Genomic DNA, 5,991 nt, shown 5'->3' with positions numbered 1-5,991 from the left:
CATATATATTGGAAAGCACACTCCCACAAAAAAACAAGAAAAACTACATCACCCAAAAGTAGAGATGCCTGGGAAGTTCTTTGTGCGGCCCACAACTTTATTCCTCTTTACATGCTTGGCCTAGGTTCTCTTTGCGTACATAGCCTGGTCCCAAACCTGTGAAATAAAACCTACTTCCTCAAAGTTGAAAAGAAAAAAAAAATAGAGTAAAAACTAATCATATTTCTATCTAAAATATTAGAAGAAAAAATATTTATATAATGATTGTATTAATGTGCAAAACCTCGAATTAATAATCTGTTTGAAACAAAATTCAAATCATAAAGATTTACGTATACAATATATACACGTTAATATAATGTTATGTCTTCTGTCAAAATAATAAAATAACATTGATATATGTACATATCTCAATTTCTCACATTCAATATCTCAATTTATATCTATCTTTTTTTTTTATCACATTATCAATTTATCACATTTGAATATTGGTTAATAGATTATCATATAATATTAAAATATTTATTAATTATAATCAAATTATATATTAAGAGATGTCGTATCTTTAAATTATCTTCATATATTGAAGGAGTAATCTCTAGCTCCCTCTTGAGATACCTTAGAGCAACAAAAAATTATAATCAAACCTTTGATAGATTCTTAAAGTTAATGACTTAATGTATCATCATAATTAGGATTATGCATGATTGATTGGCATAATTGTTTGTAACATTATGTTATTGCGTTATTATAGTTACCTCAATGCTATGCCATTTATAAGGTGCCCATAAGATGATATTCGCCAAAATTTTATCTAGAGTTGTGAGTATCTATGGCGTCTTTGCCATTTTCCATGACTTAGACATTCACTCCAGTCCTATTCAATTTATTTTGACATAATATATTTTTATTTCTTGAGTTAAGTTTATATGGTATCGATGTGTTTCTCGTTCCAGTTCTTTTTTTTATTTAGAGAATTTACTATGGAAGGATTTCCACTTACAAGAATATTTAAAAAATGAGTTGTATAGTTGTGTCTATTTGCTCTTCTTTTTTGCCATGATGTTGAAACTAAACATATTTTATTTGATTGATCATTTGCCCAACACATTGGATGTGGCTTGGGAGAATTCTAATGACTAACCTGTCTGATTTTAACCTTTTGTTCGTTTTTCCAGTTTGCAGGTCTAATTGGAGTCATCAGGTGAGAGATGTGGTCATATCTTTTGTGGTTAATGCATGTTGGTGCATTTGTTTTTGTTGGAATCAGTCTAGATTCTTCAATAAGAACATTCCTCTTCATCGGACAATTTCTCTAATTATTTCCAACGTGCCTTTGTCTGGAAACTATAGACTTTTAGCTTATATTTTCTTCGTATTTTGATTCTTTTTTGTTGCGTTTTTTCTCCGTCACATGCCACTTACTTAAAGCTCATATATTTTTTCAAGTCATATGACGACCCCTCCTTGCTACATGATTAAGTGTAATATCGATGAAGCCGTTAAAAGTAGTTTTGAGCCTTCTGATTGTGGTGGTCTATTTAGATATCGTAGTGCTACTTTTCTTTGATTCTTCACTCTACCTCTTGGTATTCACATTGCTCTTTTTGATGTATGTTATACCAGTGATTTAGATAACCTCTGAGAAAAAATTAGTATAACATTTAGTTAGAGTGTAATTCAAGTTTAATAATTATTGTTTTACGAAACTCACAACTTGTGCCTTAGAGACTTCAAAATATATGAAAAAAATTATATTTAGCTTAACTCAAATGAAATTTAAAATGCTCATATTTCTAGAGAGAAAAACTTTTGTGTCAATTTGTTAGCTATTTTGTTATTTCCAACCAACGATTTATTTGGTGGAATATTATTTCTCATTTTATTTAGGATGAATTTTTTAATAATAGAATTAACCTTTATAGTTTTAGATTTTTTTGATGTACTTGAATTTGTCTATTGCTCCAAGCTTCTTTTGTATTTTTATTTCTTTAATAATATTTGATACTACAAAGAATTGTTAAAGCTAGTGATGCTAACTTAATTGGAATGGCTGATACGAGAGATACTCTTTGGGCTCTTTCTTTAGAAGAAAAAAAAAGTACTGTTAATTGGATAGAGATGACTTTCAATATCTTCGATTAGAAAAGGAATTTTTTCTATGCAGCTGGCATACAAACTATTATTTCTAAATATGTACCGGCACAAAGAATATATTACTAAGAAGAACAAAACCAGTGACTAAATTTAGAAATAGAATAAACAAAATATGTCACTATTCAAAATTTAATAAACACAATGAGAGAAACATTTTTTTTTTAAATTTCTGTCACTAAATTTATTACTTTTAAGTTATTGATAAAAAAAATAAATTTAATAGTATTAATAACTGACAAAATATATTTTACATAAAAAAATATTAGTAATCGATCATTCCTCAATTATAAGTAAAATTATCTAATTTTCCACTTATTAAACATTGTACATAAATAATAAAGTACTTTTTTTAATTTCATGTAATATATATATATAATTACAATTATGTGTTAATTTACTCTTAATTATTACGTTGGTAGGGCATTTGTTCAGTTAAAATGTTGGGACCCTCCAAAACAAGAACAGAGACACGAGTTAGAGTTTGAATTTATTTTCTAAAATTAGTTTTTGAAGCATAAAATTTGAATCGTTTGGTTTGGTCTTTAATGGAACGATATCCCAATTTAATGAGTGTACCTACTATTGCATATGAAATCCAAATCCAAGATTTGTAATAAAAGTGGTACACCATACCAACCTGCAGGTTAGATAACAACTAGAGTCATTCTCCCATGTCAATGTGATTCAATCCAGAAAGCCACCAGGAACATAGCCAAAATTACATCCTTAACCCTTTAATTTAAGTCCAAATTTCATATAAATTTTTTAAGGTTTTTTTTCTTTTCAATAAAGTATTTTAAATATTAATTTGTTTACAATGTTAACTTTTTTAACAGTTTCAATAAATAAAAAATTAAACAAATAACATTCTTACTCTTTTTCACGACGTTCATCAACCCAAACAAATAGAAATCTAAATTTTTTAAAATTTTATACATTTTTGGACATTTTCCTTGATGATTATGTTCCATTGAGAAATTTTTCAAATAACTAACCAAATGAAAACAAAATCATTATAATACACTAATAAAACAAAAACACGTTTATTCTTTTATCAAAAATCAAAAGAGAAATAGGAAAAAAGAAAGTTTTTTTTTCTCTTAATTTGTTTGAGTTTAAGGTCTATGTTACATTTTTGTGTTTCAATTTTTGGTTTGTTTTAAATATGAGTTTTTTGGAATGATGAGATCTGGTTTAACTTGTTATGTTTTCAAATATATGTTTCAATTTGTTCTTGTTTGTGGCATGCTTTTGTGAATGAATATTAACCGTGGAGAACGAAAATGGTGTTGAATGAAAATTATAAGATGAAGTTAGATAATAAAGAAGATGATGAAGAAGACATTAAATTTTCTAAGTTTGAGGAGAAAGAAGAAGAAAATTAAAAAATCTTAACCAACATGTGCATCTTTTACAACGGAAACAATTAAAACAGGATAATGATACAAATACAAGCACAATCAAAGAGAAAATACTTATAAAAGATATGGGTGGAGTATAGGTATTAATTTTACAAGCTCATTAGTTATAGATCTCAAACCACATGCTAAAGGAAGTAAAAAAAATTCATAGCTAAAAAGATCCCCTAAATAAAATCCCTAAAGTTAAAAAATCTTTAATATTATGCGAGGTTAAGTGAGATCTATGGATTCAATTTTTTAAATATATTTTTTTGCTTTTTTTTTTTAAATAGAAATTTTGGTAAAATAATTTTACTTTTTTTTAGAGAGAAATTTTGTTTAAAAAAAAAGAATTCGATAAAATATGATTCTATTTTTGATTTTTTTCAATTTCTTTTTTCTATGACAAAATTTAGATAAACAAATATTTTAATTTTTTTTGAGAAAAAAGATAATATATAATAATGAAATAATAGATCAAAACTTTAATATTAAATTACTTAATAGAGGACTTTAAATTTTAAAGTTTAATTGAGAACTATAGTGTTGAGCATTGGAATTTGATTAGGAGTAGAAGTATATTAGGCTAATTTGGTAAAATAATTGTGGATAGTTGATAAATTATTTATTCGTTTGTCAATTTTAAGAATTTAAAAAAAAAATTGAGAAGTGATAAATTTTTTATAAAAAAAATGACATTGATAGTCATTTTACAAATGTCTCTCAGCAATTTAAAATTTATACTTTTAAATTATAAGATTGAACTCTTACTAGGAAACTAATATTTTAAATATATTAATAATTAATATTATTGATATTTTATTCTTGACCGATAATTTTATAGAAAATAAACTAGTTGTCAATAAAGTTTAAAAATAAATTGTTGGACTAAATTTGAAGTATATGCTAAAATTATCGGCCTGAATACACAATAAATTATCAATCCAAACACAACTTGAAGAAACATATAAAAAATTAATATAAATTTGTAAGAGATATCCGGTTATCGAACAATTCTATTTTAATTATAAAAAATATATATTAAATAAATTATAGAATAAAAAGACATTTTAATCTCTCACAAAAACATGTCATACAAATCAATCTCTGACAAAAAATGATATTTTTTTAATCTCTAACAAAAATAAACTGGAGCATGTTACTCCTTCTTACAATTTTCTTTTAATCGGCTCTTTTATTCATTTTGAATTATGATTAATTATGAAATGTCATATAATGACCCACATGTATTGTAAGCAAAAATAGTGGAATATTTAGGCCTACAACAATTTTTCTAAGACATTTTGGTTAAGAGTTTTATGCGTTTTATGCTTGTGTAGTTTTTTTTTTATTTGATTTTTAAATAAGAGACTAAATTATCCTTTTATATTTTTGTTAAAGATTATATAAAAAATTTATCCAACGTCGTTAAATGTATATCTCATATCTATTTTTATATGGTTTAATTATATACTGTGATTTTCAAACTAAATTGTCTTAGTTTATTTTTATTAGAAGTAAAAGAAATATTTATTTTATAATAAATTAATCTATTACACATATTTTTTGGCGATGGAGTAAAATGTCCCATTAATTTTAAATTATATATTTGTTATAAACAAGTTGTTCGACCTTGACAAATAAAATTTTAAAGGATTAAGTATTTGGTTTTTTCTTTTTATAAAGTCTTATAAAAAAAAGGATTTGGTTTATTCAAAATATCAAAATCCTTAGGTGTATTATTTTTCCTTAAATGGGTTGATTCCTTTCAGGGCATCTTTCCTATTATTATGATTTATGAGCATGAAAGGCAATACAATGAAGTAACTTTTTTGTCTTTCTATTTTTAATAATTTCTTGCAATCAATCAACACCAACTATTATTATTATTATTTTGAAGAAAACGATTCTGAGGTACTATAAATAATTAATTGTGTTTGCCCATCTCATGTGAAGATTCAAAACTCAGTTGATCATGTTGTTGAAAAATTGTTCTATCCAAACATTTTAATTTGTTAATTATTTTTAGGATATATAATATTTTATGATATAATATTAACTTGTGCTTGCTGAAGAGGAACCAATTTGACGTGATCAAAATAAAGCTGCGCCAAATAAAGTTACTTCACATCTCTACAGCACATAACCCCGCGCACGTTTTATTTATTTATTTTTATCTTGATTCATTCTTCTATTTATTTTTTTATCTAACTCTAAATAAACAATTTGTTTTATCATTTTCTTATTGTGCCGATTTGATTTTCTATCTCATTATGATATTTAATTGATTCAAATCAACTTCAATCAAATATAAATATAATTAAAACTTTAACGTCATTAATATTATATATTTTAATTTTATTATATATATATATATATATATATATATATATATATATATATTTGACACAATTTTGTGTGTGTTTCTTCTTTA

The sequence above is a fragment of the Cicer arietinum genome, chromosome 3, assembly GCF_000331145.2.
Source record: "Cicer arietinum cultivar CDC Frontier isolate Library 1 chromosome 3, Cicar.CDCFrontier_v2.0, whole genome shotgun sequence".
In the NCBI taxonomy this organism is placed as follows: Eukaryota; Viridiplantae; Streptophyta; class Magnoliopsida; order Fabales; family Fabaceae; genus Cicer; species Cicer arietinum.
This window is presented reverse-complemented; position numbering follows the sequence as displayed.